At 37.5% G+C, this 25,792-nt stretch overlaps 1 long non-coding RNA gene and 1 pseudogene across 2 annotated transcripts in view; both read left to right on the forward strand.

Moving 5' to 3' along the window:
* The window catches only part of LOC309656462, a 1,106,578-nt gene that overhangs the window by 687,449 nt on the left and 393,337 nt on the right, over window positions 1-25,792 (forward strand). The window lies entirely within an intron of this gene.
* Window positions 1-25,792, forward strand: part of LOC309656440 (small nuclear ribonucleoprotein Sm D1 pseudogene) — a 436,073-nt pseudogene that overhangs the window by 291,910 nt on the left and 118,371 nt on the right. The gene's annotated exons all lie outside the window — the stretch shown is intronic.

Consider the following 25,792-nt stretch of genomic DNA (forward strand, 5'->3'; position numbering starts at 1 on the left):
GCCAGGTATAGTGGTTCTACATCAGAAAAGTTTTGGACTTGATTTTGGCTATCATTATCATCAGCCAATAATTATTGAGCTCCTGTTATGAGGGGGATATCATGTCAGGCAGTGAGGCTATAATGAGGTATAAAACCGAGTCCTTGGCTTTCAGTATTTTCAATACAGGTGAGGAAACAGAACTTAAAAAAAAGGACAACAATAAAGGGATCGCGTATTATCACATTTTCATCAATAGAAGGGAAATAAATAAAGGGTCCTGAAGGACATAAAGGCAGAATAAAATCACTTAAACACATGAAGGTGAAACAGCATGAATAAATTCATCTATTCACACTCCTAAATCATTACACATAATCATATGCCAAACCAATTAATTCAAGATCATTAGCAACCTGAAAACAACAAAACACAAAGGAGTATCATCCCTTAGGACAGTAGCGTCAATTAAATACATGATTGTTTAAGGAAAGTTACATGTACTGAGTGCCTGATACTGTACACATGCTGTCTCATTCATTCAGTTCCCCGGATAAACCTATGCTGTGAACTCAGAGAAGGTCAACAACTTCTTCTAGGTCCTTCAGCTAGTAAACATCCAAGCCAAAATTCAAATCCAGATATGCTTGATATCAAAGCCAATGTTCCTTTCACTATTTACTTCCGGCTCTCTTAAAACATAAATCACATAGGATTCCTTTACATCAAGGATTATTCCTTCACTGAATATACCCAGCCTGGGTCAGATCAATGTTTTCTGAATATTACTAATTACATTCAGTAAAAGTTGATATAAATCGCAACTCTGTGGGAAATCTCTTAAAATCATCCACCTCTGACACCAGCATGAGTATCTTATAGAGTCTGGGACAAGCTTTCCCTGTTACTGGAGCTTCTGCCTCTCTTTCCTCAAATTAGTCCAACTTAGTCACACAGCGTTCATCACTTTAATTAATCAACGCTTCCATGGGGAAGCCTTTCACAATCCCCCTAGACTAGCCACATTTCCTTCTTAAACAGCCAGACCTCTTAAACACTACTATGGTCCTATATCCCTCTTCATCACAGCACTTATTGCACTAATAGATTTACATCTTTTTTAGTGTGAGGATTTGAAAGATGTTTCTCCAAAAGCTCCAAGAGGGTAGAGACTGTTTTTGCTCAATATTGTATCCTTGGATCTTAGCACATCATACCTGGAAAGAGAGCTTAAAATTATATGTTGAATAAATATATCCACTAACAGTCTTGTACATAAGAGGTCAATTAGCAAATGATGTTATCAATGACCTTTTCTGCAGGCTGGAGTTTCCAGAAGGTGAGACTAAAGTAAACACACATGTCGGCCAGCACTTTACAGCACCGTATGAGATGACTCAGAGGGCGATCTTTGGAATCGCTCAGATGACGGAGGAGTTAACAGTCTGTGAGTATATGAGAGAGGGTCAACACTCCTTACATCTGTGGGTTTAAGTGATCTTATTTACATAAAGAGGAAGAATAAGAGAATGAAAATGAAGGAGTTACAGAAAAAGCTAAGCCCAACTTTAGACACTGTTGAAAAGTAGAAGCTGTGTGTTGTATACACATATAATACATTTATGAAGTACTACGTGGAGCCACTCAATAGATAGTGAATGAATGGATGAATGATATTATCTTTGCCATGTGGAATAAATGAAGGGGCCAAACAAACATGAACTTACGAGGCTTGTGTTAGAAGTCATAGCACAACTGTGTCGATTTTGATAGGAGCTGCTTCTACGTGAGCTTGTGCATAGAGAGTTCAATGTGCACAGTTTTTAATTTAGTTTTGGAAAGTGGAGAGCAGACATTTAAAAAATTTGAACCAAGACCCACTGGAAATGAAATTCTTTAAGATGCTGCTTTAATATCTTCTTTCTGTCCTATCAAACCCAGGTAAATAAATGTGGACCAATCTCATGGGATTTTTCACACACAGAATTTATTGGGTTAAGGGGTAGGGTTTGGAACATATATATTATTGTGGCTAAGTGAAAGAGTGCAAGAAGGGAAGTAGGAACTGAAAGAAAGTTAAGGAAATAGTTACGTACTTAACTTTTTGATGGAGCTAACATCTATAAATATACTTTTCAAAGATTCCCCCAAGGGACTTGAAAACAGGATGTAACCTATGTTGCTTAGAAAAATCCTTATCAAGTTATTTCTAATTAGATTACCTTTTAAATATTATTTATTTTTTATTGGGGCATAGTTGTTTTACAATGTTGTGTTAGTTTCCGCTGCACAGTGAAGTGGGAGCTTAATGTTTTTAAAAGATAAAGTTGCATTATACTTTGTGTATGTAACCCCAATAAATGAACCTTAGATGCCATACTTATCTTCGTATCCACACTACATGCATGTGATAGGGGCTCAATAACATTTTTAATAAATAAATAAAAGAATTAAGCTGTCTCTGCAATGCTAAGATAATCTAATTAGAGAAACAAATATCATATATTAACACATACATGTGGAATCTAGAAAAATGGTACAGATGAACCAGTTTGCGAGGCAAAAATAGAGAAACAGATGTAGAGAACAAATGTGTGGACACCAAGGGGGGAAAGGGGGTGGGGTGGGATGAATTGGGAGATTGGGATTGACATATATACACTAATATGTATAAAATAGATAACTAATGAGAACCTGTACAGGGAACTCCACTTCACTGGTGTGTAGAGTACTGGTAAGATAATGAGTTTAGTTTGGACATGTCCAGCTTGGAGCATCTGCAAGGTATCCAGGAGGAGAAAAATATATAGTTGGCAAGTGGAAATTTAAATATGAAGTGTAGGGACTTCCCTGGTGGCACAGTGGTTAAGAATCTGGTTTGATCCCTGGTCCGGGAAGATCCCACATGCCGTGGAGCAACTAAGCCCTTGCGCCACAACTACTGAGCCTGTGCTCTAGAGCCCGTGCGCCGCAACTACTGAAGCCATCGTGCTGCAACTACTGAAGCCCGCACGCCTAGAGCCCATGCTCCGCAACAAGAGAAGCCACTGCAGTGAGAAGCCCGCGCACCGCAACGAAGAGTAGCCCCAGCTCGCCGCAACTAGAGAAAGCCCGCACGCAGCAACGAAGACACAGCACAGCCAAAAATAAATAAATAAATAAATAATTTTTAAAAAGAAATTATTAAATAAATAAATATGAAGTTTAGGTTAAAAGACCATACAACATTAAAGTCATGGGACTGTAGGAGACTGTGGATAAGAGGGTGGAATTAGACAAGAATAAGACCAAAGAATGAACAATGGAGTACGTTATATTGAACTCCAAGCCGTCAGGAACAATGACTATTTTGTTCATTACTCTAACCCAACACCATGTGTGGCTCACAGTAAACAACACCTGTCTTAAAGGAATAGATGATGCACAATGAACGAATGAAAGGAAGAGGATAAGGCCGTAAGAAGTCTGAGGGAAAAAAAGGACAAAGACGAAAGTAGCTGGAAGTGAGCTGATGAGTACAGTGTGTTGTTGGACCAGAGAGAACAAAGTGTTAGGATGGGGGAGCCATCAGTATATTGAAAGCTCATTGAATTTTTACTAAATTAGCCACTCTATGTACACTCGTTAATCTTCCTCAACTTTATTTTTAAAATTATGCCATTACCCTTCTCAAACATTTTCGAGAAAGATAAAATTCTAACTTCTCCATGTGACAATTAAGATCGTCTACAATTTGGCACTGACTCACTTTTTCAGCCATAGGACTCACCGTTTTGAATCCTTCCTCTTTTCATGTTCCTTTCTTCACTCTTTCCTGGACAGGTCAAGTTTTACCTGATTCCAAGACTTTGTCCATCTCCCCTCCTCTGCCCTTTATCATTTACCTTCCGTGGCCCAACTAGAGTCCCATTTCATTCATGAGAGCTCCTTGACGGTTTTATCACACACTCATGGATCCTTTCACCGAATTCATCCTTGCCTAGGTCATACCCTGCCCCCTCCAACATCAATGTTTTGAGCATTTATAAAGTCAACGAACAAGTATGGATTTTATCTTGCTCTAAGTCACAGCCAGAGCCTCTTTCCCTGGGTTTTAGCTGTCTCTATTGGGATGTGTCAAGTGTGACCTCTCATCTGATTTTGAGGCTCCTTTCCACCCTGGTTGCGGCTAAAGTGACAGTAGAAACAAAAACAAACAAAAAGAAGATAACCACATGAAGACCATTTTCCTCAAATCTTGTTATATTTGTACTTATCACTCTGTGGGCTAAGAAAACTTGCCATCTATTTTTTAAAAATCCTTCTGTTGACTTATCAGGGTAGAGCCAGTTGTGCTGAATGATGGGAGAGTGTAGACACGGGCGTCTGGGTGGTGATACTCATCATGGGTGATGTAGATACGGATGCTGCATGGAGATGCTCACGGGAGAATGTAAATATAGATGTAGAATGGTAATGCAGCAAAAGCTGACTTGGTTGCAATTGAAATTTTCTCTTCCCATCTCTACCAAGCAGCCCTTTTGGAGCAATTTCTACTTCCTTTTTTCCCTCCCCAAAATTCAATTATTGAGTCCTCCGAGAAATCTTTTCTGATCTGCAGTATAATAACAATACCATTCAGGTGTTCCCACCACATATTTTATTGTTTGTAACACATTAAATTATAACTGTGTATTTAATTGTTGTTTACTCCACAAGATGTTTTGAGGGAACAGGCCATATATATATTTTTAAATATTTTTCCCCAATGCCTAGCATGGAGCTTGAATAGTTGGTGTTGAGAAAATGTTTGTTGCATGAATAAAATGAATATATTTGCTAGTTCCTCCATAATTATTGCAGTCATTAATTTAATGGTACAAGCATCCTAGTTTCTGAGAGTATCATACTTGGCTTTTAAGTCTCTAGAAGAATTTTAGTTCAGAAGTTGAAAAAAAATGAAGAGAGAAGACAATAGCGGTAAGGGTCTCAAGGTGATGCTCTACATGTTGTATTTAATAGGAAAGATTTGGGGGTAAAGTACAGAGCAGAAAATAGTGATTTTTAATGGCCACCTCTTAGATTCCCATTGAAACAACTAACTGAATATAACACAAGGGTATACAGAAGACTAACTTAAAAGTCCTTCTTAGGAGAAGGAGAAATCCTACTTATAAGAAAGGATCCGAAGAAAGTTAAGTGAGAAGACAATGGCAAAACCCAAAAACACATTAGGCAGAGGGATGACAGAAGGAAGAGCAAAGGTGGGTGTACTGGGGCCCGACAGGACTCACTGCAAACATTATGTCAGTTACCACCCTGAGAAGCCACCTACAACTGTGGGTGATGCTTGAATTTGTTCTTGGAGGGATGAGGTATCATAAACTGAATGACAGCACTGTTGGGGAAAGGGGCACTACCTTTGCCAGGTACCTGGCATTGGACTAACCAAATAGAAACTGGTTATCCTGAAAGCCGAAATCCAGCACGGCAGTTCACTTAACAGAGAATAAATGACACCGAGACTCAGATCTCTGCGGGGACTGCCCAGGGTTTCAGCTTCTGCTCTATTTCCCTCAGGCTGCTGTATTGTGAATTGGTAATGATAATTTACAGTAGATTTATATTGTCCCTTTCCCTCTTGTCTAAATATAAAAGAATTGGGCAGAATTCCACATCAGTCTTTGACAGACCCTATTTCAATGCCGAATTCAGCCAGAAGCCAGTGGATCTCTTGCTGTAAGGATAAGCAAACAGAAATGTTATATACCAAACCTGGGAGAAAATATTCCAGTCCCAAATAAGAAGATACTACAAAGAATCAGAACAGATGCCCTCTTCTGTTACAGATTTACTGAAAAAGACAAGAGGAAAATTCCTGATTTATGTTATTTATGTGATTCAAGAGAATATAGCATCCAGAACAAAAGAAAAAAAAATATTTAGATCAAGAGAGACTGTATGGGGTTAAAAATGATTGCAGAATAAAGATCAGACTGGGGACAGTGTACATCAGCCTGGATGCTGCAGAAAATCGAAGTGTAAAGCAGAAGATAAAATTTTTTAAATTTCCAGAATTCAGGGGTAAAGAATAAAGAATAATGAAAGGCATGGAGTATAGAGCTAGGAGATTTAATAGCGTGTGAGTCATGCTACAAGTGCATCTACACAGCCAAAGCCAAACCTTTCCCCACCACGTGTAAACACTTGCATGGAATTTTTTTCTTTCTTTATTGTGGTAAGAACACTTACTGTGAGATCTACCCTGTTAAGAAATTTTTAAGGGCACAATAGAGTCTTTTTAAACTACAGGCACTATGCTTACATGAAGTAAAAGTAAGAGAATTTGTAGGCAGCAAAACAACCCTAAAGTAATAGCTAAATGAATTTTTTAAACAAAAAGGAAATGATAAATGAAGGACCATGGAACATCAGGAAGTAAGAAAGAACAGGAGAAGGAGTAAAATATAGTTAAATACAATACAATTTTCCTTTCTTGAGTTTTCTAAAGTGTGTTTGAGTTTTGAACAAAAATTATAGCACTGTCTTGGGTAGTCCTAAATCTATGTAAAGAAAAAATTTTAAACATTGATAAACAGGAGATAATATTCTACACTACACTCAAACTGGTAAAATGTTAATACCGGTAGATGGTGAGGACTATATATATGTGTGTGTATGTATGTGTATATATACATATATATGTGTGTATATATGTGTGTATGTGTGTGTGTCTATAATACCTAGAGCAACCACTAAAAAAACTAAGCAAAGAGTTATACTCAAAAACACTGAAGATAAACCAAAATGAAATTCTAGAAAATGTTTAAGTAACCCAAAAGAAGGAAAAAATAAACTAAAAAAGGGAACAAAAGGAAACAAGAAATAAAATAAAAAATGTAAGCCTTAACTTTTCCATGCTCATCAATGAATTTAAGACATTTAAAAAACTTTATCTATAATCGATAACTTTTTTGACCTATGGAGGGAACTGAACTAGGTATTTCTTCTTCCTATTCTTGGAAATAAAATGCTTGTGATAATATATTTCTCCCTACAGAGCTGGTTAAACTATACTTTGATTGAACCTGAGACAGTAACATTGCTTTGACAGGACTTAAATAAGTCAACTAGATGAGGCACACTAATTTAAGTATAATTTGGTGTTAGTGCAATTATGACAAAAACAACAAATATTTTTACTGTAAAGGGCTTTGTTTTCTAGGAACGAAAACAGTTTACCTATAAATTAGATGTAATTTTTCTATCTTGATCAGTGTACAAATGTGGTTGTAAAAATACTTGGTATTTAGAGAAAGGAAGAAACATACAAATCTTAGATGTAAATGATCATAGTTGGAACTGGTGCATTGATTAGATCATTTTAAAAACTTTCATTGATTCTGAAGCTTATCGGTCTGTTTACCATGACATATGGGTAATTTGTAGATAATCAATGAAATTGTCATTAAATCTCCCCAAAGATACAGTATTATATCCATAAGAGGTACAGAACCAATTCCCAGGGACACCTATCTCAGAAACAAGGCTTTATGACACACAAACTAAGGAATGAACACTAAGCTAAAAGTGTCCAATAAAGCATGGGCTCAAATATTTTCAAACTGGGGATGTGAAATCATTATTTCTATATTTCTCACAGTCAATAGTAAACAGTTTGATTCCATAAGTACACTTTAACCAAAGCACTTGCCCCAAACAATACTGGGGAAACATAATTAGCTCTGAACACAGGGGGATGTGGATAAAAGATATTTCTTGCTTTCTGGTTTAGGGGGCAAATTGTAACCCAGGTGAGAATTAGAATTTTTTTAAAATTGGAGTATGGTTGCTTTACAATGTTGTGTTAGTTTCTGCTGTACATGAAGTGAATCAGCTATATGTATACATATATCCCCTCCCTCTTGGACCTCTCTCCTGTCCCCCCATCCCGCCCATCTAGGTCATCACAGAGCACCGAACTGAGCTCCCTGTGCTATACCACAGGTTCCCACTAGCTATCTCTTTTACACATGGTAGCGTATATATGTCAATCCTAATCTCCCAATTCATCCCACGCCCCCTACTGGGATTGTTTTAAGGGAAGAAAAGAAATCAGATCCCCATTCATAACGAGAAGAATTTGAAGAGAATAGCAAAATAACTGTTGTGTTTCATGTTCTGATTAAAAAAGCAAAAACTAAGCAAATAATTCTGAGCTTTGGAAAACAACTTTATTTAATACAAATACATACATGTATATGTGTGTGTGTGTGTATATATATTTTTTCACACACACGTACATATACATATATATATGAAATCAAAGGAAAAATCTAGCTTTCTGCCATTATAAGCATATGTCTTCAGTAAATGTGATATATCCTCTCTAAAATAAAGAACATTTTTATAAAACCCAATTTGGATGACTTGCACTGAGGAAAAAGAGGTTTTGATTAATGTATGGTGGGTAATTATTGCATTTGCTTTATTTTATATCCATGACACTTAATATGACAAATAAAGATGTAGCACACAATATTTCCTTTTTACATGGCTGCTATGAAATGACACTGAAAGCTGATGATACCTCATTTGACTGTTTTGAAAATTTTTCTTAAAGCTCTTCTGTTGCTTAAGGTTTCCCCTGACCATTGGTTCTAGAACAGCATTAAGTTAAATAGCCTAAAAGCTTCTCTTCATCTTCAGATTTAAGTGTATTTTTTAAACACTTGCACTAAAGCCATCTTAAAAAGAAATGAGACAAAACAAGGTGATTAATCTTACATAAGGCCAGAAAAAAAATATGTTTATTATGGATTGGCTAGATATTAGATTTCTTTATATTGGGCTCTAATAAATTTCAACTTGCCGTTATTTTCATTTCTGAAATGGGGACGGAGCAGTGCAGTTCCCCTGTAATGTTTGAATCCCTGGGTCCTCAAACAGTTCTCAATCTGTGAATGCTGAACCTCTCTAAGGAACTATCAGTAGGTTTGGTCATAAATCACAGAGGCTTCTGTTTACCCGTATGACTGATCTCTAAAAACAGGATCAATGCACTTCATTCCTAAAACCTGAAAATAAGTATCTATGAGAGAGAGAGTGTCGAGAAAGAAAAAAAAGAATTTTTAAAGGTCAAACCTTAATTCACCTTGGTTCCCAGAAACTGTCCTTATAGCTTTTTGATGAAAACAATTTCATAGCCCTTGATGATTACATTATAACGATCTTGTAGTCAGGAACATTAAAGCTAGTTATATGCTCGTTTTTATTCTAAAAATTTTTAGTTTTGCTAAAGCAACATCTCCCTTTTCAAACCCAGGAACAAATATAACTGACCAATTTTTTCAATATAGATTCTCACATAAATACTGACATGAGTGTGTGTTCACACGGTAGCTTCTACCCAAAAGGAAAGTAATATCATTTCCCAGATGCATGTTGTTGTGCTTAAAATATATGCAGTAAAAGGAAACCAAAAAAAGTGTGTTTTTATTCTATTTCACTGTCTTTCTTGGTGCCTTCCATGACAATTATATCGCAAACATTCTCTTGCAATTCATCTGTGTAAAATATCAGTAAAATTATACTCTCAATATGAAATCTGAAGAAAAAACTTTCTATTTTTACTACTTTAAAATGTATGCCTTATCCTAGAGACCACCATTTTCCAAAACATGCAGTTTGAAGAAACTGCATTGACAAGGCCTTACACAAAAAACTTTTATGAATACAAACTTTGAGTGATTTTTCTGGTTCATCTAATTTATTTAAATTAGCTTTATTTAATTACACATACAGCTGTTCTGTGCCCTGAACATAGCCCAAGGGACTATTTAAAGTGCTTAAGTCTAAATGTCATGTTTTATCACTGTGTAATATGTAGCAATCCACAAAAAATTTTTTGTTGTTCTTCGCTGGGTCATACTTCCAAAATCCAGCATTCCTTCTCCTGTTTTTTCTCGGATATGATAATAGTTATAAAGCTACAAGCTAAATGTAAGTAGAACCGAATATCATCTGAACACCATTCATGCCATGATTCAAGTTATAGCAGTATCCTTGTTCAGAGAAGTCTCTTCCATTCCAGTGCCTTTAATTACCATCTATAACTAGGGTTTCCAAAATCTATATCACCCACCCAGATTTCTATCTGGTTCTCTAGACCAGTACATCCAATGTCAAGTGAACATCTCCTCTTAAATAGACCACACGTCCAAAGTGGAATTTATCATCTTTCCTTCAATCAGCTTATCTTGCTCTATCCTAACATCACCAAATGGGGCTTCACTTACCATTTGGATTGTTGGTTATTAAATGATTTGGGGGACAAGTTAGCTTAGGCCTGACATCACCTCTACCCTTACACAGAATCAGCTTCCAGTGTGGCACACTGGAAAGAGCTTGGACTCTGGAATCAGTTACTTTGGGCTTGAATCCCATCTCTCTTGTTAGTAACCAAGTGATCTTGGGCAGATGATTTCTGCAAGCCTAGGTTTCCTCATCTACAATAAAAATATCATCACACTTCCCAACGATAACTAGAGAACCCAAAGGGAGAATATATGTGAAAGTGTTGTATCAAGCATAAGGCCATATGTAAATATTAACTTGTATTAGCATATTCCTAAAAGAATCCGACAAGGAGGAGAGGCCTGCAGACAAAGTAAATCATCTCTGTCTATGAAACAATGGTATACAAGCCACCAGTACTGAACAACCACATAATGCAATTTGGTTCTCTGAAACTTCTTTAGAACAAGCCCAATTCTGGTGCCAACTAACCACATGGTTAGTAGAAGGACACATGAGCTAAGTGAAGACACAGGTTTCAGCAACACTTAATCCATGTACATATATCTTTAGAAAAAGAAAGTTGTTTTCCCTCAACAACTTTGACAACAACAACAAGGTTGAGTGAAACCTCAAACAACAGAGATTTGAAGTGCACAGGTCCACCTATACACAGATCTTTTCCACTAAATACGTACTATAGTACTATACAATCTGTGGTCGGTTGAATCTTTGGATGCAGAATTGTGTATATGGAGGACCCACCGTAAAGTTATGCAGGGATTTTCGACTACGCAGAGGGCTGGTGTCCCAATCACCATGTTGTTCAAGGGTCAACTACATACGGATCCTTTTTTTGGGGGGGCCACACTGCATGGCTGGTGGGATCTTAGTTCCCCAGCCAGAGATTGAACCTGCGCCCCCTGCAGTGGAAGCACGGCATCCTAACCACTAGACCGCCAGGGGATTCCCTGGATCCTTTTAGTTTAGTAGAAATTAACAAACAGTTGACTTGTATTAAAGCAGAAGTGAGAAGAATTGCTTCCCTGATTTATAACTAGGAAATGGTTTAGGAATTTCAGAAAAATCATCGTCAAGATATGACTGTCCTACAAATTTAACTTCTGTTTCCCAAAAGGATCTTCCAATACAATTACATGTACATGAGAGTCTGTCATAAGTTCTGCTGTATTATTATGACACCAAATCAGCCCAGAAGGTTCACCTTCTCATGCCCTAAGTTGGGGCGAAAACGTATGGATGGCGCTGGTCCCAGAGAGTATGATTTCCTGTCATGACTGTCTTTAACATGGAAGATCTGGTGAGTCCCCTGATGACCTAGACTTGGCATGTTTCACCATTCCTGAAACTGTTAAGAAACCTCTGCATCCAAATGGCATTACTCTAATCAGAGCATCATTCCAATATGCCACGTACAGTCACTGGGTCTTTTCCACTTCGAAAAAGTAACTAATGGCTGTATCTGAGAGGAAAATTTTAATCTTCTTTTCTTCCCAATAAAGCAATCCAAGGTCACCTGTGCTATGCATTCAAATGCGCATTTCACATACACACCCAAAACACCCGCAATGTCCAATTTTCATTGCAGTGACATTGGCCTTGTTTGTACAGCCAGTTTAATCTCACGTTCAAACCTTTATCCCTCCAAACATTTGAGGGCTGACAGTTTTATCTCCTTATCACATTATGTCAGTCCTTTGCAAGCAAGATGTAGGGAGTACCTGAACATTTTGGGGATAATTATTCTTCCAATAATTTGCCACACTAATGGTATTTTCCCAGTTTTTTATGGTGCAAGTGTTTTATGCTTTATTAGTTTGCACTTAGTCTTTTCTTTAATCTTTTTTCCTCCTGTCTGAGATTTTATAGGTCTACTGCTTGTACTATTCCTAGGAAGAATGTATTCTTCTCCAAAAGAAGGAAAATGATGAAGGCAATACCGAAAAGGCCAGATGTTGGCCTTTATAAGAAAAAAAGAATACTATAAAACTTGGTTTTGTGTCTTTGCTAGGAGGTTAAATAATAAGTAGAGCGAGGCTAGTTAAGGAGTATGTGCCCCACGAGTATACCAACCAAGATGACTGCAGTAGACCAGAGTATCTTTAAGAGCCCAGGTCGGGAGCTCAAGTCCCCTGAGTACAAAGCTTGGAGATCTCATCCTATGCAGGATCCAAGTTCTCTAGTTTGAGAGAATAGGTAGAGCAGCCCAACATATTAGTGTAAGATGAAGCTGTTATAACTGTTTTCTTCCCTTTATAATTTTGCCCTTTCTAGAATGTCATATAAATGGAACCATACAACATATTGCTTATGGAGTCTGTCTGACTTACTTTACTTAGAAAAATGCACTTAAGATTCATCCATGTTGTTGCATGAAACAGAACTGTTTTCCTTTTTACTGTTGAGCAGCATTTCGTTCTATGAACATGAACGTGCCACATTTTGTTTTCCGTTCATTTGTTAAAGGCATCTTGACTGTTTCCAGTTTTTCACAATCATGAATTATACTGCTACAAAAATTTATATATAGGATTTTTGTGAGAACTTAAGTTTTCATTTCGCTTAGGCAAATACCTACAAGTAGGATTGATGGTATGGTAAGTATGTATTTAACCTTATAAGAAAGAGCCAAAATGTTTTCCAAACTGGCTGTACCATTTTGCATTCTAACAGCAATGCATAACGGTTTTATTGTGCTGTATTCTCATTAGCATTTGATATTGTCAATTTCTTTTTAAAAATCTAGCCATTCTAGGATAGAGAAATTGTGGTACATACACACACACACACTGAAATATTATCCAGTCTTAAAACGAAGGAGATCCAGCTATTTGTGAAAACATGTATGAACCTGGAGGGCATTATACTAAGTGAAATAAGCCAGAGAAAGAAAAACATTGCACAATCTCACTTATATGTAAAATCTAAAAAAGTTAAATACATAGAAGCAGAGAGTAGAACGGTAATTACCAGGGGTGGGTTGGTGGGGGAAATGGGGTGGTGCTGGTCAAAGAGCACAAAGTTGAATTCGTGAATTCATTCTTTAGATGAGTAAATCTAGAGACTTAATGTACAGCATGATAACTATAGTTAATAATACTGTAGTATATACTCAAAATTTACTTAGCGAGTGGATTTCAGGTGCCCTAACTACAATCACAAAAAAACAGTAACTATAAAGGAGATGGATCTGTTAATTAGCTTGATTGTAGTAATCATTTCATTATGTATTTCAAAACATCGTGTTATACACTATATATATATGTATTTTATTTGAAAAATTTAGCCATTCCAATGCGTATATAGTAGCACTTTATGGAGTTCATTTGTATTTCTCCAAAGATTTATGATGTTGAGCATCTTTTCACATGCTTCTTTGCCATCAATGTATCTTCCTTGGTAAAGTGTCTGTTCAAATCTTTTGCCATTTATCAGTTGGTTGCTTAGTGTTGAGTTTTAAGGATTCTTTACATATTCTGGATACAAGTCCATTAAAAGTTGTATGATTTGAAAATATATTCTCCTGTTTGTGACTTTTCATTGTTAACAGCGTCTTTCATGAAGTGATGGTTTTTAATTTTGATAGTCTGATTTATCAATTTTTTCATGGCTTATAGTTTTGAAGCAGTGTCTAAATATTCGTTACCAAACCCAAGGTCACATAGATTTTTATTCCATGCTTTCTTCTAGAAGTTTTATCATTTTATGTTGTATACTTAGGGCTATGACCAATTTTGAGTTAATATTTACATACTGTGTGAGATGTGTGTCAAGGTTTATTCTTCTGCATATGGATGTCTAGTTATTGTTCCAGCACCGTATGTTAAAAGGATTATCCTTGGGACTTCCCTGGTGGTGCAGTGGTTAAGAATCTGCCTGCCAATGCAGGAGACACGGGTTCGAGCCCTGGTCCAGGAAGATCCCACACGCTGCAGAGGGGCTAAGCCCGTGTGCCACAACTACTGAACCTGTGCTCTAGAGCCCATGAGCCACAACTACTGAGCCCGAGTGCCACAACTACTGAAGCCCATGTGCCTAGAGCCCGTGCTCCACAACAAGAGAAGCCACTGCAATGAGAAGCCCGCGCACCACAATGAAAAGTAGCCCCCACTCGCCACAACTAGAGGAAGCCTGTGTGCAGCAATGAAGACCCAACACAGCCAAAAATAAATAAATAAATAAATTTATTAAAAAAAAAAAAAAAGGATTATCCTTTCTCCACTGAGTTGCCTTTGCACTTTTGTCAAAAATTAGCTGACTATATTTGTGTAGGTTCATTTCTGGACTCTATTCTGTTTCGTAGATGGATATGCTTATCTTTTTGCCAAAACTACACTGTCTTTTAAGTTATTTATTTTTTATTTATTTATTTAAAATGAGAAGCGCGGGCTTCTCACTGCGGTGGCTTCTCTTGTTGCGGAGCATGGGCTCTAGGCGCATGGGCTCAGTAGTTGTGGCACGCGGGCTTCAGTAGTTGTGGCTTGCGGGCTCTAGAGCACAGGCTCAGTAGTTGTGGCACACGGGCTTAGTTGCTCCACAGCATGTGGGATCTTTCCGGACGAGGGCTTGAACCCATGTCTCCTGCACTGGCAGGCGGATTCTTCACCACTGCACCAGCAGGAAAGTCCCAAAACTACACTGTTTTGATCACTATACTTTCTAGTAAGTCTTAAAATCAGGGGACAACTGTGGGTCCTGCCTCCAGATACTGTGAGTCCTCTGACTTTGTTCTTCTTTTTGGAATTATCATGACTATTCTAATTCCTTTGCCTTTCCATGTAAATTTTAGAATCAACTTGCTATTATCTTCAAAGAAGCTTGTTTGTATTTTGGTTATGATTGAGGGTTGAATCTATAGATCAAACTGGGGAGAACTGACATCAGTATTGAATCTTTCAATCCATGAGCATGTGATATCTCTCTATTTGCATACACCTTTCCTTTCTTTTATGAGTGTTCTATAGTTTTCAGCACATGGATGCTGTACATATTTGGTTAAATATTTCATCGTTTTGGGTTTTATTGTAAGTGAGATTGTTTTTCAAATTCCAAATATTCATTTCTCGCAGATAGATATGCCAGATTGGCGTTAGTATATTGTCTTTGCATGCTGTGACATTTCTAAAGTACTTCCTCGGGATTTTCTACAAAGACTATAATACTGTCTGAAGTCCTGTTATTTGCCTCACAAAAGCATACTCAAACTCCAAGCTCTACTCCATGGAGAGGAAACTAATTCCTCCAATTACTCACCTACAACTGTTTGCTCACATCTATATTTGCACTTATACTGTAACGTAATTATTTATTTACCTGTTTTTCTCCTTCCTTAGACGGCTGATCTCTGGAGGCAGGAGCTACTATTGTTGCCCTTTCATTCCAAGCACCTATTAAAGTGTCAGACACTGGAGGAATGAATTAAGTGTTTATTTAGTAAAGGATGGAGAAAAGAAGTCAAGGAAGGAAGAAAGGAGAGAGGAAAAAGCATGTAAGACCACCAATTTACAGACTACTAATCAGATGTGCAAAAACAGTACAGCTCTTTTTTCCTAGTATTCATCTATTACTCTTCTTCATAAGCCTCACTCTACCAAGGCTTGAAAGAGGGAAGATGGGCATTAAACTTGCCAATTAAATGCCTCCATCTCTTCTAGGTTAAACCATTTAATTCAGGCAACTTATTGTGTTCAGATCAATGTTCAGTCTTTCAGATGTTTTCCTACATCCTTCTCTTTCCCAAGACGGTACCCGGGTGATGGCAGAACACACAGGCCCTCATGCTGGAGGGAGCCTGGGATCTAAGCGCTGTGACCTTAGGCTGTTATTGAGCCTAAGTGTTTGGTCTCTTTTTGGCAACTGCCCTTGGTTGCCTGGTAGTGCTGCTCTTCTGGCATCTACTACTGAAGGCTTGACTGATGTCCGTAATTAACAGTCTAAGTTCTATACTTTCTGTTGGTTTGGTCAGGGCCTTGGGTTCTCCTTTGGTTTAATCCCGACTCAAGACTTGTTGGCTCTAAAGACTACTCTAATATTCAACTACATTCTCTTTCTGGGGTCGGGCTTAGGAATTGTGCACCCCACAATCCCTGCAGAGGTCATGCTATCCCTTGCCTTCATTGCCTTCATGAAAGGTCTAACACTACTCCTCACTTCCCCACAGGCTAAACAGGGGTACATCTGCATTCTTCCCATACTACCTGTGAGCCAAGGTGGACTCAGAAGGCTTCCTCTCTGCCTACCCACGGTCTATGGTATATATGCTATAGACCCATCCAGCACGGTAGTCTCCTCTTGAGACTGTGTGAGAAGACCACATTAGTACAGTTCCATTTGGGGCCTTTTAATGACATTTTGGAATGAGGAGAATATATTTCAGAATGAAATGGGTGTGCATCTTTCCAAACAGATTGTTTATTTTTAATTTATTTTCTGATATTAACCCCCTCTCTGCCCCACCCTGGCACAGAGCACAATGAAATTACAATCTGATACAATAAGATCTAGTAGGGCAAGTATCCAACTAATCAAGCAATTGAAAAAAGTAGCTCAGATTCCCCATTGTAATGTGGATGTGTTTGAAGCTATAAATATGGGAGAACTTATTGATAAATGTGTTTTCTCCTTCACTTCTTGCATTGGATTTCAAATTGGCCCAATTTAGCAGTTATATAGAACACCCTACTTTTACCACAACTTACTATAGCTAATGACTCCACTGTATGGCACGTCAATTTCTAACAGTCAGTGGTCCCCATTCTCAGGGTTAAACTCATAGATTTTTTTCCCCAAACATTATATATATATATATTTTTTTTTTCTTTCCATATTCAGGCAGCTCACAGTCATCTCATTTCCTATTACACTGTATGATAAACAATAACGATTCTTGTATTTTCATGTACTTTCTGGATTCTATTACTCCAAACTCAAGACTCATGAAAACTTTCCCCACTTTCACCTCAATCCTTTAGTCCTTAAGGCGCAGTTTTCCAGTCCTTAAACCTCATGTTTCCTACCTTATTTTGCTTGAGGTGGTGCTCCTCCTGACCAAGAACTCTTTCAAATGGTATGCACCCCTCCCTTTAAGTGTAATACTGCATATTAAATTTGTGTTTCTGTGAAATTAATTTTTCTAAACTCCCCTGGTTCTGTTTAACTAGGCCATTACCCTATCCAAGTCAGTGTCAACCCCTTTTCACGAGTTCCCTCCTTTTCCTGAAGATACACAAGTGCCCTTGTTCTGTGTAAAGGTTGCCTTAGGAGATCACAGTCACATTAGGGGAGAGAGTGTGATTTCAGCTGAAAGGCTCCCATGCAAAGCTTAAGGGCTGCGTTGGTTTCAACGCTGTTAATGAGATTCAGGCCAGAAAGTAATCACCCAACTGGTTCCAGCTGCAAAGAAGTCTTAATATGATTGTTGAGGAAAGATTACTGATGAGAAGGTAGCTGACTTGGTCCATTTTAGATCACGTAATTTTAAAGCTGAAAAGGGCCACATGCATCCTCTAAATTGTAGCACTTCTAAAAGTGTAGGGTGTAGGCTGTCTTTAGTTTATGAGGTAGTTTTAGATGGTACAGGATCAACTATCTTTTTATATTTATATTTATCCACCATTGCATAATCACCCTGAGTGGCACAGAGACTGGGGGGGGGGCATAAAAAGAAAAAGATGAGAGAGAGAGGAAAGTAAAGGGAAAGAAAAGGTGAGCCAGAGAAAGATGAAAGAGAGGCTAGGAAACCAATCTAGAACTCAGGCAGAGGTGTTTGACTCCTGGGACACCGGTGGTTGTGAGTAAAATGGTGGGGAGGGGGAGGGGGAGGGGAGGGGAGGGGAGGGGAGGGGAGGGGGAGGGGGAGGGGGGAGGGAGAGAATGAGAACATGTCCAGGGATGCGGGCTGATGGACAAAGCACCGAAGAGGGAGATGAGCTCTACTGAGTCTCACTGACTTCTCAGTCCTTCCATGACACTCCAAGGACTCTGGCTGTAGAACTCAGCGCCCAGAAAAAGGAGCCACACCCCACAGATAATAGAAGAGAAGAATGTTTGGGAAGCCATGTGGGATAGGAAATGGGAAAGCAGGCAGAAAAGGAAATGAGCAATATAGCCTTCAGAGGCAGAGAAATAGGAAATGCAACTAAGAGTGGAGGAGTTGGGATTTCTGGTAAATAGAGACCCGATGGGGAGCCAGCAGAATGATCAACTGCTAATGACATGAGAAAGGATTCCCAAGGATGTGGTGAATAGAACTCTGGACTGGAAATTGGAACACTGAGATTGTCTTCCCAATGTGCAGTGAAACCACTCTGAAATCTGGGGCAAATCAGTCTCGTTCTCCTCTGCTATAATTAGATTTATTATTCCTTCTGTGTTATTATTTTTAAATTAACAATCTTACTTTGTATCTTTTTAATGTGTATAGTAATCTTCTGTTTGTGTGGATGACACTGGATTTCCATTTACAATTGGGACAAAAGGTTTCCTTTGAAGTAAATATATTAAAATAAAAAAGGAAAAACTTTATTGATGAGAACTGATATCAAGAAAAAGGTTCAATAAATTGCATTACAATGTAGTGAATAACCATATAAATCCTGAAACTGGCCTGTCTGGATTGAAATCCAGGTTCTGTCATTTACAGGCAGTGAAACCTTGGTTCTGCATCTGTGTAATGAGGACATGATGCTACCTACATCACAGTAAAAATTAAATAAGCTAATATATCTAAAGTTCTTAGACAAGTGTCTTGCATATCTATGTGTGTTGTTTTTATATTTGAACATGAAAATGACAAAAATAATTTAAAGGTTACTAGAATGGAAAACACTTTTCCTAATATCCTAATTCCATAGAGATTTAGAAGTCATGCAGGTTGCCCAACTTCTTGGTTCCAGAACTTGTATTAGAATTAATTTTCTTGAGTCCTACTCTAATTTTATTTACCTATTTGTTTTTCATCAGTGTTTTTACATTGCCACTACCACTTGAACAGGCCAAATAAAGCACTGCTGCAATATGGACTTCAAAGTACGAAAGGGAGAGTGCCCTGTTAGCAGAAATATATCGTCACAGAAGGAAAAGTTGCAAAAATAGCCATTTTATCCAAGAATCTCTGATCTTTTCTATTATGTAAAACATACTGATGATTATTACTGTTCCTGGTTTTTGGAGGAAGTGAGAAAGCAGATGGGTAGCTGGTCAGTAAGTGATAAACACAGCACCTCTCCCAGCTGTGGATAACTTTGCAGTATGGATAACCTACACTCCTCAGCAACCTGACAGAGTCACTGAAAAGCTCCCACAATTCTTAACTCTTCATTTTCCATATTAACCACTGAACCACAGAATCATCCTTTAACCACTCATTTTTTTACTGATTACATCAACTAATAAGTTGCATTTCATTAGTTTATTCATTTTCATGAGTGCCCTTTTGCTAACACACACACAAAAGCAGGAAGCTACATAAGAGTGTAATTTAATCTTTCTTTAGAATCTCTCTTAATAATTCACTTTTAAAAGGGTGATCAGAATATGAACCTCTGTCTTGTGGAGCTGCGTGTTTCCTTAAATGAGTACAGTAATCGTGCCCCTGTTAGGAGCTTCTTAAAAGTTTTCAAGAAAATACAATTTGAGATAAATAATGCTGATTAGACACCCTCCCATGAAACAAATAATAGAAAGAGATCAGGTGATAAATGAAATGGATGTTGCTCTATGAAAGCAGATGGTGATAAATGGAGGACTGGCGCTGTGGCTCACACTGGCACTTCTGGAAGCAGCCCCACGATTTCTAATTGTGCTTTAGTTTTGCAGACCAGTCATTTACACTAACAGTAACATTAAAGTGATAAATGAGGAAGAAGCAGGTTGTCTAATCAGCAGAGAAGCAGTGATGCAGCTCAGATCAAAAGGAGAGTCATTCTGTTTCTTTTCCATGTTAATAAGTAAGGCATGGAAGGGTCATTTGGTTTGAAGGGAGGTTTGCCAAATATGCAACCACTCATATAATTAAATTATTCTCATACAGCCTTTCCTTTCTTTTCAAAAGAAGTTTGCTTTTTATTCTAGTCCTCTTCAAGTAAGCTTTTATTTTAATCACCTAAAAGAAAGAATTGTGGTAAGTCAGTGCTATAAAAATGGTCATTTCTTGTACTTTAACTATTAGCTCTTTCAAAAATTTAATATTAACTACAGACCATCCTGCTGTGACTTGTGATTTTGCAAGGAAAGCACAGCCAGCAATTCTGTACTATCTGTTGGATTTTGATGCACCAACTATTAAATGTATTCTTAATTAAGGTTATATGTATCTCATAAGTGATGGAAACGATTTTTAAGAAAGTGTATGTGCTCTTTAGTGTTAAAAATGTACACTTACTAATAAAAAATGAATATTCACTAATTAAACTACCTACCATTGACACTAATTCCATTTTATGTATTTTTACAAAATAACTCTATTAATGACTAAATGTTAAAGTTTATTCAGGCAGTAAAACTGTCTTTTGGTAACTCCTTGGTGTCCTGAAGTGATTTTTTTTCTGGTTCAGAAAATAACTTTCCTTTCCCTCAAGATTAATAAACTTACTTTCCACTTTGGGGAGTCTCATGTGCTCTTATTTCCAGCCAGATTTCAATAATATGTACTATTAGGTTTTTTATTCATTTTTCCATTTATGTCTATATTCTGGGAGCATGATATCAAATGGTACCAAATGCCACTGGTTCCACCATGCACGTGTATTTAATCTCTCTTTTGAAGGTGTTTTAAAATGTGTTATTATTTTTTTTTACTCTAAATTTTGAATTTATGTATTTATTACTTACTTGGCTTCAAAAATACTAAAAAGGCATCACAGTTACATAAAAAACCAAATAACATAATACAAGAGAGAAAAAAAAAGAACAAGGAGAAAATTAAATAAGAAAAGTAGGAAAAAGTAAGAAAAGTAAAGCAATATAATAAAATCATGAGTGTCACTTGGCTACAAAGGCATGCCATAAAGAAGGCAAGCAAACTACAGTACATGGGCTAAATCTAACCTACTCTTTTTTTTTTCTTTTGGTGGTAAGAACACATTAGACGTACCCTCAACAAATTTTTAAGTGCACAATAGGGTACTGTTAATGACAGGCACAAGGTTGTATAGTAGATCTCTTGAACTTATTCACCTCATACGACTAAAACTTTATATCCATTTAGCATCAATTCTATTTTCCCCACCCCAAATACTGGCAACCATCATTACTCTGCTTCTGTTTCTCTGTTTGATTATTTTATATACCGCATGTAAGTGGAATCATGCAGTATTTGCTTTCTGTGACTGGTTTATTTCATGCAGCATAATGTTCTTCAGGTTCATCCATGTTGTTGCATATGGCAGGATTTCCTTCCTTTTTTAAGGCTGAATAGCATTTCACTGTGTGTATATACCACATTTTCTTTCTTTTTTTTTAAAATAAATTTATTTATTTTATTTATTTATTATTTTTGGCTGCGTTGGGTCTTTGTTGCTACTCTACATTGTGCTGCATGGGCTTCTCACTGCAGTGCCTTCTCTTGTTGCGGAGCATGGGCTCTAGGCACACGGGCTTCAGTAGTTGTGGCACGCTGGCTCAGTAGTTGTGGAGCCCAGGCTTAGTTGCTCCGCAGCATGTGGGATCTTCCCGGACCGTGGCTCGAACCCGTGTCCCCTGCATTGGCAGGCGGATTCTTAACCACTGCGCCACCAGGGAAGCCCTATACCACATTTTCTTTATCCATTCATCTACTGATGGACATTTGGGGTTTTCCATACCTTGGTTATTGTGAATAATGCTGCAATGAACATGAGTGCAGATATTTCTTCAATATCCTGATTTCCATTCTTTTGTTCCATTCCAGAAGTGGGCTTGTAGAAACATGCGAAAATTCTATTTTTAATATTTTAAGGAATCTCCATGCTGTTGTCCATAGTGACTGAACCATTTTATATCCTCAACAACAGTGGAAGCGTTCTGATTTCTCTACATCCTTGCCAAGACTTACCTTTTAAAAAATAATGGCCATTCTAACAGGTGTGAGGTGATAGCCATAGCTTTGATCTGCATTTCTTTGATTATTTGTGAGTGAGCACGTTTTAATATACCTGTTGGCCATTTGTATGTCTTCTTTGGAGAAATGTTTATTCAAGTCCTTCACCCAATAAGAGACTATTAGAAAAATCATGCATCAACAAACTGGATAACCAATAAGAAATGAACAAATTCTCAGAACATACAACCTACCAAGACTGAATCATGAAGAAACAGAAAATATGAACAGATAAATTACCAGTAAGGAGGTTTAATGGGTAATCAAAAAACTCCAACAAACAAAAGTCCAGGACCAGATGGCTTCACTGGTGAATTCTACCAAACATTTAAATAATTAATACCAATCCTACTCAAACTCTTCCAAAAAATAGAAGAGAAGGGAATGTTTCCAAACTATTTTTATGAATCCAGCACTACCCTAATTCTAAAGTCAAACAAGGATACTATAAGAAAACTATAGGCCTATGTTCCCAATAAACACAGATGCAAAAATCCTGAACAAAATACTAGCAAACTGAATTCAACAGCACATTAAAAGAATCATACACCATGATTGGGATTTATTCCTGGGACACAAGGTAGTTCCAACATATGAAAATCAATTAATGTGATACACTGCATTAACAGAATGAAGGATAAAATTCATATGCTCATCGCCATAGATGCAGAAAAAGCATTTGACAACATTAAGTACACTTTCATGATAAAAACTCTCAACAAACTAGGCATAGAAGGAATGTAGCTCAACATAGTAAAGGTCACATATGAAATGACCACAGCTAACATCATATTCAACTGTCAAAATCTGAAAACTCTTTCTCTAAGACCAAGAATAAGACAAGAATTCTCCCTCTTGTCGCTTACATTCAATACAGTACTAGAAGTTCTAGTCAGAGAAATTAGGGGTGCTAATATATAAAAGAGAGTTCATCTGTTTACTTTGGTTTGTATAAGTTAAGTGCTAGCATTTTAAGTCTACTTAAGGACATATAAAGAGAATGTAAAAAATTAAAGAAAAAAATAACAAAAGAAACCCACAATTTGGATATAATCATTGCTCTGAATGTCTTAGTCCTGTCTGCTTTTGGTTTTCCATAACTCATTACTTTCTATTTGTCTTCCAGTTTTCAGTTTAAAAGCCACTTTTCCCCCATACATTCCCAGACTCCTCAAAAATGAATTGGGTACCCCACAAGTTTACCCAAACAGTACCGTCAAATCCCTTGTTGTAGCACTGGAAACGTTCCCTGTAAAGGCCTATTTGCTTGTCTCTTTCCGCAGTAGAACATCACTGCTATGATCTAAACGTGTCACGCCAACATGTATATGTTGAAATCCTAACCCCCAAGGTGATAGTATTTGGAGGTGGGTCTGTGGGCGTCATTAGCTCCTGAGGGTGGAGTCCTCATGAATTGGAGTAGGATCCTTTTAAGAGGTCCCAGAGAACTTTCTACCCCCGTCCACCATGTGAGGACACAAGAAAGTGCTATTCATGGACCAGGAGATGGGCCTTCCCCAGCCACCAAACCAAATCTGCTGGCACTATGATCTTGCCCTTCCCAGCCTCCTGAATGATGAGAAATGAACTGTCTGTTGTTTACAAGCCACCCAGTCTCTGGTATTTTGTTACAGCAGTTCAAACAGACTAATGCAATCACCTTGAAGGCAAGAAGAGAGCTAAGTGTACTTTCGTAGACCCAACAATGGGCTCAGTATTTGCTATAGTGCACATGCTTACACGGTAATGCTTTGTGACTAACTGAAATGGCAGTAATTTTGTGGAACCTGTAATGACACCATAGTATGAAAAGTGGAGGTCCTACTGATTATCACCCTTGAAAACTACTGATTTGGAAGACCATAAATAATACACTCTTAAGAGACTAAAAGTGTTAATTTCTCTTGTCCATTTCTGCTTTTATAAGAGTCAAGAATAAAGGTCTAACTTCCTCTATATGGGACTTAGCAAGGCCTGAACAATGAAGTGTTCATTGCAATAACCATTGCAATGGTTATTGTTGTATTTTAGATGGTAGAGGATTTCAATGAGCTTTTTTCCTTTAACATGTAAAATTTTCTTCTTAGTAGTTCCTCTTCTATCAAAGGACAAGAACAGAATCACACATTATATTTTCTCATTTATTTGCATTTGTGAACTGCTTTCGGTGACAGGAAGTAGGAAATTTCAGCCAAGGTGATAATTTTTACCTGTCTTCTTTCCCAGAGTTTATATTTAACTAGTGCAGCATCCAGGTCATAGCAGAGGAACGTGCCTGATGACGACTACATTGGGAAATTATTCACTTCTTTGCTCCTGCTTTTGCAAACAAGCAAACAAAGAATAGCTTGAACCAATATTAATATAAGTGGGTATCTCATTTGGTTTTCTGATTTTTTTCTTTTGGGAAATAAGAAAAAAATGCTTCTACATTGGACCCATTCTTCCTGTGACATGAACAATCTATGGATGACACCTGAACTTTTTTTCCTTGTGCATATCCTTCCCACCAAAAACCTCCACGATGACTTGAACTGGCAGCCGCTATGTTCTTGACAGGCAATTTGCACTTTTCATAAACTTATATTTTTCTACTTTATCTGTTGAACAAAGATTTACTGGATGCATCCTACAGTAAAACACAGTTCCAGTCATCAAAGGAACTTACTGTTATGTTTGTTATTCTAAGCGTTATGTGGTTGTTACTAAGAGTTTTAAAACAGTCTAACAGTGTGACAGGAAGTTTCTGAGTTAGGTATAAAGAAAAGGAGGCTCAAGTATTGGAAAGGCTCAAACTCTGCATTTCAGATTGGTGAGGATATGGTTTTTCTCAAGCCCAGGAGTCAAAAGAAAAGGTTAAATCTAGGATTTTTTTCTAAGATCGTACTAAAATATACATATATAAACCTAGAGGGTAAGTCTTGGTTTGGAGGTTAACAGTGTTCTAAAGCCAGACATTGGTTCACTGGTTCTTCTTTCTTCTCTACCTAATTAAAAAGACTAAGTGTATTTCTTTCAGGCTCAGGTTTATTTTTCATATATTTTCTTAACAGTTAGTAATGAATATCAAACTGACTGAAACCGTCCCTTTCTTTGCTCAGTTTTGGCTTCTTGGCAGCTGAGCTGCTACCCTGGCTACACACGAAGAAATGATGGGAGCTGAAATACAGGGCCACCAAATATGACAATAGAACCTTTTCCAAGGGCAACAAGCAGGCTTTACTTAGCGTTCAGTGTTTGGAAGCATGCTCATTATTTTAGCTAGATTAAAAATATACAAGAACCCAAAAATATAATTAGGCAAAGCCTAGAGCAAAGCATTTACAAATATGGTGGATGAAAACAATGAGATGATTTTGAGACACCTGATCTAGTTGACCTCTCTTTCTCTCCAAACAAAGTATTAATTTAAAAAAAGACAGACTTCACATGATGAACTAT

This window comes from Balaenoptera physalus (assembly GCF_965194825.1).
Source record: "Balaenoptera physalus genome assembly, chromosome: 2".
In the NCBI taxonomy this organism is placed as follows: Eukaryota; Metazoa; Chordata; class Mammalia; order Artiodactyla; family Balaenopteridae; genus Balaenoptera; species Balaenoptera physalus.